This window comes from Rhea pennata, chromosome 6, assembly GCF_028389875.1.
Source record: "Rhea pennata isolate bPtePen1 chromosome 6, bPtePen1.pri, whole genome shotgun sequence".
In the NCBI taxonomy this organism is placed as follows: domain Eukaryota; kingdom Metazoa; phylum Chordata; class Aves; order Rheiformes; family Rheidae; genus Rhea; species Rhea pennata.
Window position 1 is genome coordinate 29,120,339 of NC_084668.1, and position 22,706 is coordinate 29,143,044.

The window sequence follows — 22,706 nt, forward strand, 5'->3', positions numbered from 1 at the left end:
GAATAACAACTTCCCCTCCTAGAAAGGCCACAAGACCTCCCAGTGTTAGAGTGCTCCATTCACTTGCAAAGGTGAACACACTAAGTGCAAGTAAGGGATTCCTTACTTGTTCAGCAGCAGAGTTGACCTATGAGGATTTATTGTTCCAGGATGATCTATTGGGTAGATTAGTATCTGGTTTGCTTGGGACTCACTTTCAAAGTGCGCCTTCTACTGCTTGGACTGTGACTTTCCACTCAAGACCATCTTCAAGAAAGTCTACAAGAAAAAGGTTTCTGACTTGGGTACAAAAATGGGGGGGGAGGGAGAGAAGAGAGATTCTATTGAGGCAGATTGAATTGTAAAGATGAGAGTTTCAGCTTTCAATGTAACGATTTCTTTTAAGAGAGCAAAGTCAATGGGACTACAAACCTGTCATTCACAAGGTATCCCATCCATTTTGGCATTGATTTGGTGCAGCAGCAGGGAGAAAATGAAATTTCTCAAAACACCATGAAATGGTGTCAGTAGATCTTACAAAGACACCTGTAACTTCTAAGCAGAATTCCAGTGTTTTATACCACTGATTTTTCTCCCAGCACCTGGATACCCCAAAAGATATTTCAAGTCATGAAAGAGAATGGCATGCAAATTCTGAAAGAAAGCGTCAGACACTTAACCTCTATCATCTAACTAAAAAATGGAGAGGCATCTTGCTCGCACACACACACAAGAAAAAAAAAAAAAGGATAGGAAAAAGATGACTGAAAAATTGAGCCATGTACACCTCACTCTGGAGAACACCACAACAACCTCAATCTGTTGTTGATCAAGGCTGTTATCAAATTGCAACTGTTTTAGCAATGTCAATGAAGCGGCACTCTTACCTCATATCTTCACTGTCAGCAACACTGTAGCTTCCTAGTCCAAGGGGGAACACTCTTGAACGAAGTTGAACTGTCTTAACTGGAAGTATCATCTTGGTGCTAGCTTATGTTTCACTGCAAAGTCTACTGCAGTCAACAGAGCAGCTGCCCTAACTTTATATGGAGTCTGTGTAATGCATAGAATCCAATACGTACATTAATCAAAATTAATTAGGCAATGTAAATGAAAACAAGTCTATAACAGTAGAACTGCCACACAGGTAGCTGCCCTATCAGGCACTTCATCATCTGTGATGGTAATGTTGAACCATGTGGACAGATGTAATGGCACATACCATGTGCATATGCAGCAATTTCCAATTTTGATCAACAGAGACAGCTGATGTAAACTTAGTTTTACATTTTCATTTTATTGGCTGGATTGAAGTTTTCATGAGGCTACAAGCAGTGAGGAAGTTTAGTTGGACTTGGATAAGAAATAGCAACAATTGAAACCATGTTTTATTATGTCTGCTTCCTCTATATCTCATCTGACTGTTTTGCTTTCTGATTGTGGTGGGGTATTTACCTTCTTTTCTCTCCCGTTTCATCTCTGTTCTCCAACCATAAAAAAAGTGGTTCCATGCATTTCCTATACAAGCAGACTTCACCTGGACTTTTTCATCCTCCTGTGTATACTCAGCTGGGTTGGAGAAGAGCGGACACTACATCTATCGCAACTGGAGCCTGGCCCAGCACAGTTGGCAGTTTAGGGAACATTAGGCCAAGGTCCACATATTTCGGTAGAATTTTTGGGCCTCAGTTACAAGGGAATGAGAGGTTGCTTCTCTGTCTTGAACAGTAATTCCTTTTGCCTTTTATCTCCTACCACTTACACAAAGAAGGGTAACAGATGGAAGACTTGTGGTGAGCGTTACCAACGGACATACTGTAACGCCAGTATTAGAAAACTGAAAGTTACGTGCAAAGTAACAAACACGCACTTACAAGCTTAAATTGAAGTGTTATGTAATCAAAGATCATAGCGCTTCCTCATTTTAAAACAGATACATAAAGGCAGAAGTTATTTTGCATAAAAAAAAAAGTATTTTCACCATCAAAAGTGATTTATTGATCTAAAAATACAATCCTTACCAGATGAATACAGGTTACAGTAAAGTTGAACTGTTTTATCCTGTTAGGACAATGAACCATTTAATAACCCCATTCCATAAAACTTTAAGTTAATCATGTTCAGAAAGACTGAAAAAGATACAAATTTTCTGATTCATTACTTTAAGATCTCATCTAAGTAATTGTAATTTAATACTTAAACAATTTAAAACAATGAAAAATACGTGCTTAATTCCAGTGAGTTCTGGATCAGCGCCATTATAACAAAATAAAGCAAAAAATCTATGCTGACAGCTTAACAAATTTTAAGCAAGGAGAAATGCTATGACCCAATATTGATGCTGCATTTCAGGATATGGTCTCCAAAAACATGCACATTCATTATGTGTGGCTTTTTGTTAAAAGAAGAAAAAAAAAAAAAAAAGGACCAACAAGCTGAGCATCTACAGTTCTCACCCACAGATTAAGCTATAAAAATGAAGTAAAATAAAACTATACAACCCAAAAGCCCATTTGCCTATGAAAGTCACCTGTGAGCTGATCACCTTAGGCCTTTTGATATCAAAATTAGAATGACAGTTTCAGAATCTGTGTTACTGTCACTTCAGAGGAATCATCTTTAAGTATCTCAGCTGAAATCATATTTGGAGATTAAATACTTCACCTTTTGTTTCCCCAAGATTGTAACTAAGGAAAATTCAGGAAGAACAACATGGTAGCTTCCTACAAAATGTGTCCATAACTTGCAATATTTAAAAGCAAATAAAAATTACTATTTCAGAAGCCAAACAAGCATTATACTGGAGTATATTTTAAATGATCATGCTACAAAAATCAAATGCCACCCTCCTTTTCTCCTAACAGAAGCTAGTTGCCAGTTTTGTTACCAGCATTAGCAGAGTTTGCTATATGCCTCAAAGTCAAATAATGACACTGTATAACCCTCAAAAAATTCTGGAAGAATGTCATTCCCCTCTTCTTCAGGTCTGTGACCATATATATTTCGGGAAGCAGTCTGACAGAGGATTAGAAATAAGAATTAGAACTAAAACAGCTGTAGCTATAACCTTATCAAATGCATACCAATTCTCAAAATTAAGTAGAAAGAACTTTCCTTTCCTATTTAATCCCTGAATCTAGGTTCAAAACCAAATAACAAGTGTTAAAAATTAAGACATTTATTTGCTCAAGCATTCCATCTGTGAAGCACTTCATCCATTTTGGAAATGGGGGTAAAAAAGAAAAAAAAAGAAAAAGAAAAAGAAAAAGGCAATTTCATACTCACATCCCATCTCCCACTCAGTATAGCACAGAGAATGGTCTGTGCTAAAGACATCCGTAAATAGAACAGAGGACATACAGCTCCAGACACACAAACACTGCTGTCTTTTGAACTGCATTTCTTTTTGACATCAATTAAAGTTTCCTCTTGGGTATCTGACTAGAAACATTCTAGAAACAGTCATTTACTGAAAGCTACTTATTTATCTTGTTCAGCTACATGTCTGTTTTCCATCATTCAATATTCTATTTTACCCTTTCATTTTCTATTTCTCCTTCTACTGCTTTTAAACAGAATTAAAAAGCAAAGAAAACAAAAACCAGTTGGCCAGCACTTCTGGCTGGCTCTGCATCCCTAATCTAAATTTTCTGCTAGAATTGCTTAGAAATTGTCTAGAAAAAGGTTTATCAGAAAGTGCAAAAGCTAGGCGTGTAGCCTTTGGTACCTTCTAGAGAAGGGGGCAGAGGGCCAACAGCTCATCATCTTTGCTCCCCCACCCAGCGCACTTCTATGGAGCTCAGATTCCAGATCCCAACACCTATCACCAACTAAGCCTGGTGACCAGCAAGGGAGCGTAGAGCTCCTGGGACATTCCCCTCCTACTCTACTACTTTTTTCCCCTGGAACTTCAGCCTCTCTTGTTTTGAGTAACAGGCCACAGACTCTTGTCAGTTGGCAGTCTGAGCTCTCAGCAACGCTCAGGAAGCACAACTACAGCCAAAACTCCCACGGTTCCCACCCCAAAGCCAGGCAGCTCTCCTCTAGCCACGACTTTCAGGCGGAAATCTTAACTATGAATTTTGAGATCCGTATGTGGGCTGGGGCTTGGCAAGTGTCCAAGCTCAACTTGGCATAAAGGTTCTGAAATTACACTAGTTAAGTGATTTCAGACCCAATTTCTTTCCTATTCTCTTTTCCCCAAGCTACAGAAATTTTACTTTATTTCTGATGCCAGACTTGCCCTCCTCCTTTTTCAGCTTCCCTTAGTCTGTCTCCTAGTTGTTTCATATTTTCTCTCCTTCTTTCCCTTCCTGTGGGCTTGTTGACAACACTGCATTTTCCACATACACGTGCAAGATGCTTCGATTCATTTTGTATCTTCTTATACAGTCACTTTGGGTTGTTTTGCTGTTGTTTTACCATATCTCTAACATCAGAGAAGTAACGAAGATGGTGCAATGTTTTTCATACTGAAAGGACAGACTCTGTGCCCATGCCACAGCCTGGCTGCGCTGGCTTGGGCTGCTACTGAACTTCACGCACTGGATTCCTCCATCCGTTCCCAAGCGTTTCCAAACAGACAGCTAAGAGGAGCGGGCTGCCGCTGCCGGGGAACGTTTATAGCGGACTTTAAGCACACTTCACTGCACAACTTTTTTGAGAAAGCTAACTTGATGAAATCCAGGCTAAACAAAATGGAAAGCACGAGATACTTGAAAGTTCATCTGTCTACAGAACAGCAGCCTGGGAATGAGGAAGACTACTAACCTTCCCTTCCCCTGCATCAGGCTATTTATAATGATTATTACATGTTACAGAAGTTAGATCACTCTGATTCCTCAGGATTCAAAGCTTATTTCTGAACATAAGTGATTTTCAACCATTCATCTGCCTCAGGACCTTGCAAATTTCAGTCTAACATAGGTGAGCACTTACCAAATTACAGAAACAACTCATTCCTCTGTTACTGCCTTACTTTTGGGGAATGCCTGCAAGGGAATGAAGAAACCAATTCCTTTTGGTGACATACCAACACGTAGCTAAAGATATTATTGTGCATTTTAAAATTCTAGCTTCTACTGCACCCTCTAAAAACTAGGAAAAAAGCTTTCCACATTTTGCCATGTGAAAGCATTAAATAATATAGGCAGAACAAAGACACATCTAACCACGTCACCTAAATCTGAAAGATTTTGCTGCCGGTAGTAAATGGTTATAAAGCTGCCATACTATCAGTTCTCTCTCGACTTTGAAGGTAACAGATATGCTATGGGAAGGAAAGTCTGAAAATGACAGTTTGCACTGAGCAGATAACTGTTAGCTATACATTTCCTTTAAAATAATTTAGCAGTTTGTCACAACAATGATCTTTGTAAGTTTTTTGACATTGACGCTTACTTGGAAACTGGGAGTGCATCCCAGATAGGAGCTTTACTACAGCAACTACAGGCTTCTTGGAATCTCGTCTCCCTCGGCAGCCAGAAAACATTCATCCAGGCCCAGACTTTCAAATCTGGGAAAGAGGCTGCTCACATTAAATGGGTTGTGAAATAGCAAATGTTAATCTCATTTTCCTTAATGTTTCACTCAGGAAATTATTTCTCTTTAGGCAATTGGCAGTACCAGCCAGATATGGATGATTAATGAAGAAGGTCATTTGCTGAATACTCCTCCTTTTTGACAGAGAGATTTATTTCTTGTCTGCTACATACAAAATTGGGAAATTTTGCATAGTGGGCAAGATTTCAAGAAAGAATCAGTCTGGATTTTTCTTTGAGGATTTTTCTTTTTTACATATGTACAGTTACATTTACAATTATAATGCAATTATAAATAAAAACACAGCTAAACAGGTTTAATAGTCTGCCAGTCAAAGATTTCAGCCTTTAGTTATGTTGCCTTAATTGGTGAAAACATGTTCTCCTTCCTCTGTTTTACTTTTCTTGCCAAGTAGAGAGTAGAACTTCATACACTCATGAAATGATTATTAAAATTATTCTAGTGAAATTTTTATACTGTAGAGTCTTAAAAATTGCAGCTTTCAATAAATCTATAAAAATTGTTTCCAATCAGTTAAATGCTTATTTGAAAACACAGCTTGCATAGTCAAATGAGCAATAAAATGCCAAATACAAAAAAAAATTAAGTTAGTATAGAGAACTTTAAGTAAGATTTTTTGCTTACAGTCAAAGCGGCAGGCAACAACTTTTGAAACAAGATAGCACTATGTTTTTTACACTGAGGCTGTTCACAGGGTCTCTGAGAAATAGACTTATCAATTCTATTTAAGTACAAACTTGGTTTCTCTAATAGTCTGTGAAAATGCTCGATAGAAAGCTTGTCTTTTTTGTAAATTGCAGAGGACTATTCACAATGTGTCTATGAATGAGAAGTAAAATGCTATAACTGAGGTGTTTTACAGTAGCCCATTGCAGCTGTTAGAGGCACTATCACAAAGATTAAAGTCTTCCACATATGAAGTGTGGGACTGCCAAGGCACTTGGGGACTCTAAATTGGCAAGGTAGCTAAACTTCACTAACAAACTGAGCAATTCACCAAAGCCCTATTAGAGAGAACTGCATTACTTGGCACCTAGATTTATGCAACTTCCTGGTGATTCAGTGTTTCCTACTTCCATACATATTTCTTGTTCATAAAAATAGTGCAGGCTCTACATGGGTGTATACAGATAGTTTTTGCATGGATGTGACTCCAATTTTGAATAAAGCTAAACTATTTCTGTTCCTCTGCCTCACCCAATGCAGAGAGAAAAAGTCAGAATATGTTTCTGATCATGAAGCACACCTCTTTCCCAGCTTTTATAATGAAAACATTGTTACAAGGACAACAGGAAGGACCTGTGGATTAAGCTCTAGTTATAGCTACCCACTGTCCTTTACTCAGGACAGAATGGATTGCAATGCTGTAAGCTAATCCTTAAACACAAACACAAAAAGGATCATAGAGCTCTGCTTTCCATGGCTTATATTTCTATGGAACCATTCAAATAGTAACATATTATCCCACAGGAGAAAGATTATCAGTGTGACACCTAAGAAAAAAGGAGATGAAATAAATAAAAGCTGCTGTCATTTACCAATAACCGTTAGTCAGTAAGGTCACTCATCCTTTACTAATTACTGTCAAGTAGAAAATCTTTTACCTTTAGATTTCCCAACCACTGACCTAGACACTAGAAAAAGTTTAAGACTGTAACCAGGTATTTATATATTGCAGTATTCTAGTTCATTCCAAAACACATCCTTTATACAGTTTATATGCTGAAGTATTAAAACATTGAATACCCATTCGAAAAAATACATTTATTTTTTTTCCTTGAATAGGTACTTAAATATCCCATTAGCAAGTTAGAACACACTGGCTTCCACCTGGATTTCAAATACAGTTTGTTGTCTTTCATCAGTTGAAGGATTTCACAAGTCCTAAAAATGCAGCCTTTGAGTAAGAATTGGGACTAGTTCCTTGTGCCTTGTTTTTTTATTTTTTTTATTTTTTTTATTTTTTTTTTTTTTTTTTTTTTTTTTTTTTGCTCTGCTGAACTGATAACTTCCAGGGTAGCTGGTGGGCTCCAAGGAAGAGATTGTAGACAAAAAAGAATAAGCAAAATGTACAAGTAAAATAAAAATGTGCAAGGGATGGACGCGTAGTGATATGAAGAGTAAGTCGGGTGACTACTGGTTTCACTTTGCTTTACTTTAGGCTCAGCTAATATGAAGTATTTGACCAACATAAGTAGTATTCCACAGGAATGAAGAGCACCGGGAGGTGCAGGGAAGCTTAAATTAAATGAGTTTGACATCCACAATGTAGCATCCTCCTCCATGGAAGTTGTATCAATTCCTTTCATCCTCTATTTATATCCTTTACACTTATAATTAAATACTGCAAGCATTTTCTGTAAGTTAAAGAGAAGCAACATAGTGCACGTTTTAATGAGCTGGAGACTGGAACAACTGAATGTCATGAACTTCAGCAGTTAATTTCAGTTTCAACTATATACTAGCTCTCATTAAAATAAAAAGCCGTGATATAATTCATTACCGCCGAGACACAAATCAGTAACTTCATAAACTGTCTCACTGTTGCCTAAGTAGGGTGCAATACTTTTGAAATATCTGAACTATATGAGATTGAGAATGTTACGATGGCTGCAGTACCTCAGCAATAGAATTTATAGCTACATCTGAGGAAAGATTTTTGAGGAAAGAAAAGTAAGTATCTTCTCCTCTGAAAGATGCAAAAAGTATTTCTTAGAAGAAAAAAACCCCAGTGTTTCACTGAGAAGACGCATACAGTCTGTATTTTCTGGTTTAGATTGTGTCAACCTCATTGACATGACCTGCAAGATTAAAGCTCATTTTAGCCACAGTTAAGAATTTTTAAAGCAATAGTGGAAAGACGTAGCAGAGAGTGCAGTAAGAAAAACTGCAAGCGTAACATGAAACATTAATGCCACATGGAGTCCAGTCACAGAAACTTCTCCTTTGGCCTTGCGCGTTAAACATCCATCTAGCTCCGCTACCTGCCTTCCAGACCCTGTTTTGTACCTGGCAGAGATAAATTTCAGTTGCCGACACGGTATAACGATGATAATTATTTATCGCATGATACATTTGCAGCAAGTGGAACTCATTCGTTATTCTGAACTTGTCCTTTGAGGCCTTTAAAAGGATAGGGTGCTACAAGTAGCAGAGCCCCTCACTGGTTTTAAACTAGAATGCTGTGACAGAAAGCTTAGAAGTTCTCAGATCAGCGTTTAAGAGATAGACACAGATTGCCATGTCCTACAGAACAGGATCCCAAAGACTACGTAGACAAGTTTATAGCATAATCAACATTATGTTTTATAGCTCCAACTCTAAAGAGTCTAGACAAAAATGCCAGTCAAATCCTAGCATAAGCAAAGCCATGGAAAGGGAAACAGCCTAATTACTTAACTTCAAGGTTAGGTAGGGACTATTGTACCCATAGTACATTTCAAGTAAAAAATGTATACCAGCTAAAAATCAATCTTTGTAAGAACATATAAGAAATTACCCTCTTTTGGCATTACACAATGTATTTGGATTTTTTCATCTCTCCACACCCTCACCTTTGCTGCAGAGAAATGCAAAGTCTTTCTATGATACTGATTAATCACACAAGATCATCATGGCTATTCTGGTCAAATTCCTGCCATGTAAAGAGAGTATGGGTTCAGAAAAGCCTTCAAACGAGCAGGAAAGAAACAGAAATCCATCTGTAGATTAAAAGATAGGCTAGTAGAATAGGATATGACAAAGCAGCACACAATGATTAAGTTAGAAGACAATAGTCATTATAAAAAGTACGAATGCTGGGGTAGGGAGGGGGAAATTAGCTGGTGGAAGAGGCAAAATAAGGATTATCATGAAACACAAGATGACAAAAAAAAAATGAAGTTTTCTGTCCTCAGTTCTGACCCTCCTTCATCAATAGTACCAACAAAGCTTTAAACTATGCTTTCTGTTATTGGTAGTGGTGGTTTCAGTTTTGCAGAAACTTTGAGGCAGCAACTCAAGATCTAAAGCAAGCCAAGCAAGAAACTTCAGTGACATATTTCAATGTAGCATATACTGAACCTCAACAGAAAGAGCTCCGAAATTAACTTCATTTGTGCGCTGTATAGTTTACAAATGATGTAAGACAGACTCAAATGGGCTCAGGAGTCCAATAATCCTGAAGCTCACTATAGAATATTATACCTGCTTCCTACTCAGCATGATTACATTCAGAAGACAACCTCTACAACACTGAGAGGCTCCGCTAGCAACATATCAGGACCCTGAACACTCTGCTTCATCTGTCTACATATTTACATATTAAAATAAAGTATGAGTACATATCTGCTGTAGTACTACACAGAGTACGTGTACTATCAGAAAGCGTAGATTTGCTATCCAAATCTTTTGTTTCCATACTTTGAACCCCTGGAAAACACCTTTAAGCAATATGATTAGTTATCTACCTCCCCTTACTACTTTGAAGGGAGAAGAAAAGGATCGTTGTTCCTTATTGCAGTAGGACCTGGGAAGAGAATTGCAGTTGACAGTCTCAGGCAGCAAATGGATGAGCAATAACAGTTCCAGGGGTGCAAGATCATTTATATTACAAAATGACACTCATAGTTGTACCATGTAATACATTTACTATTTGAATCATCTGCTCAAGCAAAAGCACAGCCACTATACAAAACGAGCTGAAGACTTACGAAACACCTACCATGCTGACAAATTACATGACTCCCTTGTGGTGAGGATGCAATGCTTTTAGCAAGAGTATTGAACACAGAGTGCTGAAAGCTTTGTAAACGTTAGAAAGTCTCCCTGACCTTCCTTATCCCTCACACTAATTAATTTCAATGGGAGTTTGTAAAATGGTAAGAATAGTAACTGTAAGATAACGCAGACCTTCATTTGGACATTTCTAAACTGATCTGAGTTGCTTCCACAGCCACCACAGTTTCTGAATTCCAGTGCCATTACGAAATCATTAATGCAGAAGATTGACATTAGCATGTCCCAGTACAGCAGTGGGTGGCAGTGGTGGGTTTTTGGGGGGGTTTTTTTTTTTTTTTTTTTTTTTTTTTTTGCTTTTAAAGTCTGTCTGCTTTGAAACAATATAGTTTGTCCAAATACATCATACAAACATAGAGCAAAAATAATTTGGAAAACTAATCAGATGACAGTTATCACTACAGCTTTACAGACAAACTGCGAAAGTAACATTTCCTATGTACATATATGCAAGAAACCTGGTCTGATCAATAGCTACAAAGGAATAAACACATATTTATTGATTTCATTTCTCAGATGGTCTTGAAATGCAGTATTATTAGAAGATTGCCAATTTTCAGTATTTAAATAACTCAAGGGACATTTAACTGAAAGACACTGAAAACTGAGTATTTATGAAATATTAAAAGTATCTTTAGATCTCTATCTTTAGGTTTCACCTTGGATTTTTCTGGCTATCACAAATCCTCCTTGAATTTTTCAGAGGGCGATAGCTGTAATATGCCTGGACTTGTATTATTTTGAACCTGTATTACTCTGTACTATTACCTGTAGTACTAGAGAGCCACTGCTTGTTGCATGTATACTCTGTCTGCATTACAAATCCACAAAAGTCTATCAGTAAAATTCATTTCTCTCCACCCCAAGTCACATTCATTAACATTTCCTGAGTTGGTTTAACACACCAAATGAGGATTTACCTATGGACTTTTTGTAGTGTTTTGAAAACAAGGCTGTTGGCAGAGAGGATGAATTAGTTTATTACATTTATTTTTGTTCATTCTACTGTATGACTATGAAAGAGAGGTAGTAGAGACTTAGGCAGTTATTAACCTCAGAAAAGGATTAAATTGTTATGATTAGAAGGAAACATATGGACATGATTTGTCTCGCAATTTTTCCTTCCCCTCCTCCATTAAATCAATTTTGAACATTTCCTTAGTTCCAGCTCTCGCAAGAGCTAATACATATGAATGTGCAAGTGTCACAGGAGCAATTATACAAAACTTTCAAGACTGATGATGAGGGAAGAACACACAATTGCAATTTTCTTTTTTAAATGACAATTTAAGATCTTTTTAAGTATTTTCTTATAATGACTGTCATTACAGCAACTAGGCAATTTCAGGAGACTTCTGATGATCACAGCTAGGGAAAGTACTAGTTAGACAATCGCTTTTCATTGTTTACCCTGTAGGCTAAACATCACTAATACATAAACACGAATAAAAAATATTTACACAGTAGAGAAAATTAAATTTCCTTCCAGCTGTTTTGGAGCTTGCGACTTGTAATTAAGAGTATTGTCTTATTAATAATACAGTGATTTTTGTCAATTTAATTGACTTGTTTTTCCTCTTACGAATCGCATGATTCATAGGCACAGGCAGAGCTGAGGATGTTACAAGGATGAAACTGAGTAGGCATAGAAAGGAAAGCAAAAGTTACAATGTTTGGGTATTTTTTTTCCTACCATATGTATTTATGCCACTATAAGGATTATTTTACTATGAATTATTTACAGAACAGATATGTTTCAAGGTTCAGACAATCCCAGATGAATTCAGTTCACACTGAGTTACATAAGCTTTTCAAGAAAACACCACTAGAAGTGTTTCCTCTCCCACCAAATAATTCAAAATGAATGTATTAATACAGGAACGTTATTCTAAACTGCTGACCAGAATAAAACTACATCAAGATGCCTCACCATTGTTTTCCCACTCTCATTCCAAGCACCAGTACCAGATGGCAGCAGATCCATAGTTATGGACTTAGCCACAAGTCCATTGATTTACCCCACCTAACAACAGACTCGGCAAATAGTTTTTGCTACCATAGAATGAAATTGTTAATACTATATAATACAATTACACAAGATAGAAATTCAGACAGAAAAATAAATATTCTTATTTTAAAACTCAGATACATCTTTCATTCTTGCCTGATGAATATGGCCAATGAATTTGTAAATTAAAGCAACAAAGTGTGTTTACAATAGGCTCCAAATTGTTTGTTCTTTAATGTCATACCAACATTAGCTTGCAGGAAATTACTCAAAAGCTAATCAATTAAAACCTCTATTAATGATACTAAGACTTTTTTTTTTTAAAAAAAGATATAGATAAAATGCACTGTGAAATCTCAGTTATACCGCAGATTCACTTCCAAATTTAATGAAATTTCCTACTCAGGTTTCAAGGCTTCACTTCAACACAGTGTAATTTAACGATACCCTTCATAGGTAGCTGGTCTAGGGGAATAAATTTGTATTATCCTTGGCCTGTTCAAGGATATACTTGGAATAATCTTGAGGCAGACTGTCCTGGAGAGATGAGGGGTCCAGGTTCTATCATTTAACTGAAAGAAACAGTGTCTTTCAGTTAAGATGTCCCCTGAGAATTAAATATTGAAAGTGAAAACTGGCAATCTTTCAATAATACTGCGTTTCAAGATAAGCCAAAAAAAATGAAATTGGTGAATAAGTTCTTGGTGAACTTTCTCTTTATTTTTTCCCCTCTTAATGTAACTAAAGTAATGGTTACAACATAGCAATCTCTCTCTCTACATATACATAATTTCTCATAAAAAAATTTATCAGTTCATACAGATTGGAGCTCTTTAGTATGACAGCAGCTGAAGCAGCTTGACAAGCTTTCAGGTGAACAGAGCAGCTGCCTTGCAATACAAGCATCTCATTCCTCCCGACACGTTACGATGCCCTTGCAGCTGTACCACAGCAATAGCAACAGGCCTTGCCCCCCAGCCCACTTACCTCTTAGAAGAGAGGCTGACAACTTAAGAGTAATAATCGATAAAAGCAGATCTACTTTTCACAGTCTCCAGTTCTAATGATTATGACCAGATCACCTGAAGGGGCTGTAATAGCATCATGGGCAGGACTGAGCTAGGTTCTGGGATGACTGGAGAAGGAATTGCAGCAGAAGGGCAAGCATAACTGCAGCCTGTCCCATCAACATCAGCGCATAAAATCTGTAGCGATAATTAGGTCTAAGCATTGAACATGACTGGAAGCTGATTCAGGTGCTTTAGAATGCTTTCGAGGCTGTAAAAGGGTCACAACCAATCTTCAGTTACAGCAAAAAGACCTAACATGACTGTTAATGGCTTTTTTTTAATTCATGCAGCCCTTGAGCACCTGAATAATACTACTGCTCTCTGCAGTACGTTTTAATGAGTTCTTCAATTTGTCCGTCACACAGGGTACAGAAAAAAAAAAAAAAAAAAAAAAAAGAAGAAGAAAGAAAGAAAGAAATTCAGGGATGGATCCAGCACATGCTCACAAATTCAGTTAGTCCATTAATTTCAATGAGATAACTGAAGTCTAAAACTGCATCTAAATTTGCAGCACAAGTTAATATGTGGATTTGCTGCTGCAGCATTAGGTAGGAGAGCCTTTTTCCTAGCTTAGATGCTGCTGGGGGTATCCTTCAATTTTCCTGAGAAGCTAAAGAGATCGAAGTCATCTATTCCACACCCTGCAAGTAAAAGGTGTATTCTCAAATGGCAATTGCTAGGTAAAAGCCTTTGTCAGCCAGTGAGGAAAACTAGTTAACTCAAGAGTGAAGGAGTGTATTTCAGTCTTCACTGAAATAAGTTATTACCCAAGTCAAGCATAACCAAACAGAAGTTAAAAGATGGAATCCAGTTCCTACCCAATAAAACCAAACAAATAAGAAGGTACAGACCTATTCCCTCCAAAAGCTAAATATGACTCCAAAAAAAATCTAAGTTCCTCACCACTTTTACTGCTCCCTCCCCCACCACACACCCACTTCCTTTAGTGAATAAAGTCAAGTGAAAGCTTAGCAGAAGTTCTGGAAGGGATCATTCAGCACTGAAAAGAGTAAGATGTTGGTCTCTCGGAATTAGCTCTTATAATTAGATGAAAATTTGTCAACGGACTCACCTAACTGATTTTCATGAATATATGAAGTTCTATTCACCAGATTCAAAACCACGCTCTTTAGAAAATACAGAAAATGAATTTTAAGAGACAGTGATAACCAGTGAACTTACTTAAACCAATCCTCCATATTAATATATTCTAGCAAGTGGAATAAAGAAATAATCATTCTATCAGCACTGACACACTAAGGGTTTATCTACCTATCAAATGAAGCCACGTGAAAATTAATACCAGCTAGCCCCCCCCCCCCCCCCCCAAAAAATCCAACAGACAAAAAAGTCAAACACTTTTCCCTCTGCCTTTCCTATTAGGAAACTGCAATTTTGAAGATCCTGCAGGGGCTGCCTGACCTTGACAATCTCATGCAATGGTTAGTAGAACAGCAGGTAGGAGCAGGGAAGCTAACAGTTCATGCCACATCTGCTTTAATTCAGTGCAGCAGGTAAGACACAGGTTGGCTGGCAAAAGAAAGGCAGCTGGAAGCCATGTTCTATCTTACAGAAAATATAACGTAGCACGCTCCATAACAGTTACGACAGTACCGCTGTAGTTCAACAGCAGCTCGCTATTATTCCTCCTCCTCCTCCACAACAAAGGAGGAAAGGAAGAACTGTAGCTCAGCATGTTGGCCTATAAGATGGCAAAACTTACCTCCTTTTGCTAACAGTTGTTTCTGAGGTGACAATTAAGTTACAACATAAAATTTTGATCTGCCATGAAAATATTATCCTAAACTTTCCAACTTAAAAGATTTTTGAAAAGCATTGAAAAACACTAATTATCATAACTCACCTTTAGATATGGCAAACATACTTGAGACAAACACTAGAAATGAAAATTGAGAGCATAATCTTTCACTACTTTTTGGATGTACATAGATAGATCTGAGCATTTTAAGAATTTGTTAAAAATTCATACAAATTTTGATTTCTTTTAATCGGAATTGTTTTAATCCATCAAATCATTCATTTACGTGGTACTCAAATTCTGAGGAGAAAGAGCAATCTCATTTTCTAACACATCTGCTCCCAGTTCTTTGAAAATAGAACAATAAAAAAAATTTCTGGAATGCAATATGTACATTTCTGTAGTTCTAGCCATAACCATCCAAAATTTGAGTACTAATAATATTTTATGGCAATTTTTTCTTTTAAAGTCTAACATTTCAAGGCCTACAGAAAACTCTGATCATCTGTATCCAACAACTCACATATAACACTGCAGAAACTCTTAACTAAATGGGCTCTGACATGTGCAAAGTCAACAGCACAGAGATTTATCAAATACTCTGGTACAGTTGTCCAGAAAGAGCTGCACATATTTATTGTTAACTAGAGTAAAACTATATTCCTTAACTGAGTCACATTGCTACACAGAATGAAAGCCCATCCACTGGGTCACCATATCCTAACAGCCTACAAGAGGATCAACTCAGTTGATACTGATCTATGGAAACAAGGTCATAATTAATTTTTGTCCCTTGCTATAAATCTTCTCCAGTTTCCAATGATAAAAGTTCTGTACTGTTAATAAATGGTATTCTATTCTGTAGAACCAAAGATTTAAGAGAAACACAGAGCTATACAACCAAAAAATGCATTTATGACAAAAAAAATCATAAGTTAAAGATGCAAAAACTCTACCAGCAACTCGTAAACATTTTGTTATCTTCTCCACTCTTATCCAGTTTCAAAATACATTTAACAACGTGATCAAAGCTATTTGTCCAAGCCATCCTACAGACAAGACTACTCTATTTAAAATTTCTTCTATATTTATACTTCCCAGGCTGAAAAAGGCATCACACCTTTATATTATTCTCATAAGTCTCCTTAGACTGTCTTCACTGACATAAAACAAATTAAAATAAAGCTACATCAAAAGCTATCCTCAGTCCACTGAAGTAATAGAATTGCTTCACATTTTTTTTTTAATGTTATTTCATTATATCGTACTCCTAGGGACATAATCTTTTTCTTTGTTGTACAACCTCATGGGCACATTTATAACCATTATCTTTTGCATTTTCTCTCTCTGCAGGAAACAGTATTATAAAACATTTTGATCATCTGAGTGCTTTGAAAGTGTTATACTTTCACTATAACTTATTCGCTTACCAACATTTTTAGCAAAAAACCCATATTCTTTATCAGAACAACAACATTTAAAGCATCTTTAGACTAATAGCCTTGTTTATTTTGATGCGAGATTATGACATTAATATTTCTGTTGTAGCACTAACTACACTTTCTTTTTGTATAAGTCGTTTACTGAAAGACTCTAAGTAGTTGCTGCTTGCTCACCCTTGCTCTGAAGGATGTATTTTCTAAGGCTGAGAGCAAAATGTTTCCATCTGTACATTCTATACAAGCATCACAAATAAGATACTAGCAATAGTGTAAGAGTGCACCTTCCCCTACCCCAGCCCAAACCAACAAGCAGCAAAGACCTACTATTTACTCAATCTAAACTACGTTGTTTTGCATAAATTCAATAGCTACACAAGAAGTAGCTACACAAACAGCTCAGTCTGGCAGATGTATGTTGCTAATGATAATTTGCCAGAAACAGTGTTAAAATGGGAAGAGTGTGTTTCATTCGTCCACTAACACAGTTGTTGGTAGGGTACTTAGGCCCACAGGCCAAATAAATGTAGTCTACAAGTACATAGACAAGCTATAAGCTAGGCTAAACATACGCAGCAATACACATCTCAAAAAGGGTAACAGTCAACACATTCAAGACAGTAAAGCATTTATATGCTGAAATATATTAATGTTATTGAACATCTACAGGAAATGAAACTCAACTGCTAAACACAGGATGGAATTGTCATACATGCTGCTAAAATGGGTAGAGCAAGGACAATACAACAAAACAGAGCAAACCTGCTAGTATAACTGCAGATAGTTAAATTCAAATCTATCAAAATTCAAAAGTGCTTTGCAAAAATTAATTGTGTTTCTTCTCCATTGCCATTGTTTCTAGCACTTGCTTCTATCAAAATATAAGCATTTAGCAATTTTTTGCTGAAAGCAGTATTGATGTAAAATAATTTTATATAAAACAAAATAGAATGTGCATTTGTACATAACAAACTCTGTGAAAGTTGACTAAATTAGGCAAAGGCAGTAACAGAACACAAAATTTGACATCCTTTGTTTCGCCCTGAAATAACACCATAATATTGTGTAAATGGAATATTTCAGCAGAAAGAGTGATAGACTTTTTAAAAAATGAATTCATTTTCAGTCACTACTAAATGCATTTGCTAATTCAGGCTTCAAGAGATTTAACATATATTGCTTGTCACACTTGTCAAGAGCTTAATTTCATCAAGCCAAAGTTACAATTGTTTGCAAACAGATAATAATTACAGACCTGTCAAACTACACTGTGTTTTTGTTTAATGGAAAGGAACTAGTCAGACATTCTAACCTGATTTTACTAGACACATCCAACACATTACCACAAAACATTACATCAGTAAAGCTATGACCTCAGAAAAACAGCCTAATACATTATGGCAATTGAAAGCAATTCTGTTAGAACTTAATATTTTTAGTGCATATCTGGACTTGCATAAGTAAAAATATACTTTTCATTTCCTGCAGATTTCTTTTTTTTGCTGCATGTCTATGCTGATTCAAATGAATATTTGGTGAAATTATTGCACTGGCCCAATAAAGAGCAGCAATATAGCAGAAAATTAGAAATGGCATTCTCATTTATGACACATATAAGAGACCACATTTTCTAAAAAGTTGCTAAAAAAAAGTATGTAAAAGCTATCAACAAGACAACTGAATAATGTGTTTTTATAAGCACTGGAAGAGTACCTTTTTTTTTTATTCCCTTCTATTTTTAAAAAGATCGCTAATATTACATCAATGACAGCTACATTTCAGAAAAATAAGTTTGATATGCCTTGAAGAAATAAATTTCTAATCCATAAATAGAAGTTACCGTCCAGATCAACATTACACGGACATTTCCATTATCAGCTCAAGTTGACTGAAAAAATAAATGCCTGTATGCATATTTCCAAGCTCAGTGTGACTCCTATCTTCACTTTCTAGGTTTCCAGTTCATCTTACGTTGCTATGGTCACTTAGCAACAGTTATATTTTGCTTAGGCTTGGGGGAGGCAGTTTAAGTACTTGCATTTTTGAGAATGAAGGACATTAGTTAGCCCAATAACTCATTCTCACAACAGAAGCCACCCGGTAGGGTTCAAAACTTACCTAGCTTGAAAGATGTTAGCAGCAAGAGAACAGGTCCTGATCTGCTTAGAATTGCAGTAGAATAATTTTCCATTAAAGGTCCTCCACATTTACACATGAAGCTTTCTTTTTCATACGTTGAGTCGACCTAGATAGATCGCAGAAAGGTTGAGTTACACAGATGTTTCTTTAAAAGTAATAAGGTAGCAAAACAGGATTTCCTTCAAAGTTTTTTTTTTTTTTTTTTTTTTTTTTGAATGAGACAACTGATGAATGGGAGTATCTCTGTTATTAATAATCTCTGTTATTTTTGAAAAACCATCTACTTATCTTCTGAGGTTCATGGAAATAGCCAGGCTGATTTCTGCTTATTTGATTTCACTGCTACCAACCTTATGTGCAAAATATTAATGACATTATGTCATATTATGGGTATTTTACTGAAACATTATCTTCTCTACCAGCCATAAAGATGCCAACAAGCACTGAGGTTGATATTTCAGTACAAGATAAGTACCAAAGGGGGATGGCAGGGGGGGAAGTATTTTGCACTCCCAACCATTAACTGTTTAAAAATTTGAAAGAGAAAATAAACACTGTAACATGAAGGTAGTAATAAGAACTAACTTCAAATCTGTTACTTAACGGAGTAACAAACATAAATACAATACCTAAAATACAGTAACACATAATGCATCATTTCAATGCTAAGAAATGTAATAAATGGCTTGTTACTTTGCTAATGGCAGTATTTCCTGAAAGAACCAAATAGTTTTGTTGTGATTTATATCAAGTCACATCAAACCGTATGCTTCTACTTTTGCTTCTCTGAACCCGCACTCTATTTGCTAGTTACAGTGGCTACTAACACTAACCATAAGTAGTTTTTTTTGCCCCCCAAATCTAAGAAAAGATGCAATGTTATCTGCATTATTGCATAACTGTGATAAAATAGGATTTCTAGACTATTTTTTGTGGCCAGATCAAAAAAAATGTTGTTGTTGTTGCAACAAACTTATTTATATCTTATGGCAGCTTTACAGTTCCATAGGTCAGGTAGTTCAGGAAAACAGGGAACTCAAAATCCAGGAAAATTTATCTGAGAGAAGTCTGGAGAAACCTATCTGAAACACCAATAACTTATTTCTTGCTATGCTAGCCATATGACCCAAAACCACCACACCAAGAAAACAACTGGGAAGATGTTCTGTAACATTAGCTCAACCACTGTACTGAAAAGCATTTTGTTACTCATTTATAAATCAACAATCCAATTAAAGAGTATTAACCAGCAAACTAATTGGTTATCCAACAAATAATTCTACATATTAACTCAGCTTACAGGCAAGCTGGAAATATATCAGCACTGTTCCAAAGAATCTTATAGTGCAGTGTACTTCATTTTTTTATTTGAACAATTAAATTTTACAATTTTCTTAATATTTTACTCATTTTTCAGAATTAATAGAATATTTATTGAAGTTGGCAAAGAGAAATTAAAAGTCTCCCAGGGCTTTGTTCTAATGCTGTTTTTATCTGCACAACTTTTTGTTTGACAGTTTTACACCCAAAGGATTACTGTAAATACTGTTCCTTGGAAAAAGGGCGCCCATTTTGCATCATTTGGATACCAAATTATTACTATAGGAAACAGTCCATGGGGATGTCACTCCAGTTCCTGCATGATCACAGTAACCAGTGCAACCCATTTTAAAATTGCCACTAGGCAAAAAAGAGCAAGTCATTTGCAAATGAGTTCAATGTAGTGTTGAGATTAAAGACATAAAAGAATGTTTCTGAATCACACTTACGATCATCACTACTTTACTGCCTATATAAATGTTCAGTTGAAAAGCAACTTCTATTGCTTCTAGGGTTGTCAAGAATAACAAACTCTTTAATCACTTTGACTTCATACATAGAGACAAGTGTTAAATGTAGGTTTCCTTTGTCCATAATCCTATAAAAAAAAAAAAACCCAAAACAATCCCCTCCATGCTTCTCCCATCTGTACATTTGAAGAAATGACTGGCTCCATATTTATTTGGAATGGAAAAGTTGGGCAACTGACAAATCAGATCTACTTCCTATTCCTGATACTTCTCTAGTATTTTAGACCATTTAATGAGTTAAATTATATCATTAAAGCTCAGAAATGATCATTATTTAAAGTGAGAAACAGCAGAGCACATACATATCAACCATACCAACCACACCATCCTCCATTTTGATAAATTAAACAAAGTGAAACTTACAAACTATAAATTGTCCTCTGAAGCTCAACAGAAGGCTGAAGCACAGAACCCAAGGAGCTTAAGCTAACAGACTTTTATTACACAGCTTATCCAGTCATAGTTCTATGTTCGTGCTGCTTTTCAGCTATAAAAATTGTTCAAGGTACAAAAAAAAAAAAAAAAAAAAAGAGTATGTCTTAATTATAAATACTGTCTTCTACAGAGGCATATTTAATTGTATTTTCTTATATGTATGAACTCAAATTTTAACTGTATATAAAGTTTCTATAGTGTAAAGGCCACAGGTTTGCACTCCAAGCTGGCAACTTACTGTCTTTAGAGTACTTTAACCTGAAATGAACAGCTGGAAACCTTTTCAAAGTCACAAGCTGCCATAATATGTGCATTCTCAATTAACCATCCCTTGACAGGAGGGATAAGGAGGCTCAGACAACAGGCTACACTGTAAATCCTATTGCTCTCAAGAGGACTGGAGCTCCATGACTAGGTTAAATGTCTCTTAGTGATTGAAATTAGCATTTAAAATATATGCATAGGGAACACCCTCTGAAAACTAATGGTTGTGAGAATGTGGCTTTGCCTTGCCCTGTATTTCGAAGTTTTGCTAATGAAATTGCATCAGTTCCAATTACATGTACTCCTTGGCAGGGTTTGACTTTGCCACAACTGCTGATATGAATACAGCTTTCCATACAGAAGCCTTATTTTGTCAGTTTAGCTTATGGGATTTAGGAAGCTCATATCAACGTTCACAAAGAAAAATTCTAAAGGCATTTGCTGCATCTACACTGGAGAGATGTCAGGATTATGATGCTATTTCTTCTGTTCCTACAGTTGCCTACACAAGACTGTTCATACGCTGCTTACTTTGCTTTGGCTGTTAAAGGGTAGTGAAACCACTTATGAATACTTCCTATCTCTTCTAGGAACTGATTTATGCTCAGTTCAAAACTTATGAACATAGGGTCAGACAGTTTAATTTAGGAAAGTGAAAATTCTTTAGTGTATCACTGCTTAAAAGTGGCTACTGAAGCCTGTCAAAAGGCATCCTATATAATATCTGCACCACACTGCAGCTGTGCTTTCATCAGTAAGGCTACAAAGAGAACTCTTAAAGGACATCACTTGTTCCAGTGCGTGTTAGTGAAGCTGCCTTGTGAGAGCCACAGAATCCACTGGCTGGAAAAATGCTACAAGTGACCTGCAACTTGTATAGCACAGGGCATAATGAACATGATGCACTCATTCTTGGATTTGATAGTCTCAAATTCAGAAATATATTTTAACTACTCACTGGATTCTTTGCAAGATGATCATAGCACAAAAGCATTGCCCAGGATCATCTATGAACTCATTTTATTACCTAACGAGTAATAAAATTACTCATTCACTGCCAATTTGTACTCATGAAGCAATACTCCCAGAGGCAACAATATTGGCTTTTTGAATAGTAATAGTTAAAAAAAAAATATTTTCCTGTCCCCATATCATCTATTTTACCTAGCGGGAAACCATAAATCATGCAGGGGCATAGGGTAAAGGGGGATGCTGAGTAAAATACAACATTAAGCATTCTGTTAAATGCTGCGGGTATGAAATCAATCCACACAATATCCGCATGAGCAAGAGACATGTTCTCCAGTTTTACGGTGAACTCGAGACAGAACTTAAGTGAAGTTGCCTAAAGCTAGAACTGTCAGATACCGGCTTAGAGGTCTGCTTCCTATTCTCTTCCTGATACTATTCTGAATTACATCATAG

At 36.3% G+C, this 22,706-nt stretch overlaps 1 protein-coding gene across 10 annotated transcripts in view; it reads right to left on the reverse strand.

The window, feature by feature from the left end:
- TFPI (tissue factor pathway inhibitor) overlaps positions 1 to 22,706 on the reverse strand; it is a 224,860-nt gene that overhangs the window by 137,436 nt on the left and 64,718 nt on the right. For 9 of the 10 annotated variants that reach the window (XM_062579182.1, XM_062579181.1, XM_062579192.1 and 6 more), the window contains exon 2: positions 18,712 to 18,838. The exons of the other annotated variant lie outside the window; for it this stretch is intronic. The gene's annotated coding sequence lies outside the window, so the exon portion shown is untranslated. The remainder of the gene's footprint in view (positions 1 to 18,711; positions 18,839 to 22,706) is intronic. 10 annotated transcript variants of the gene reach the window in all.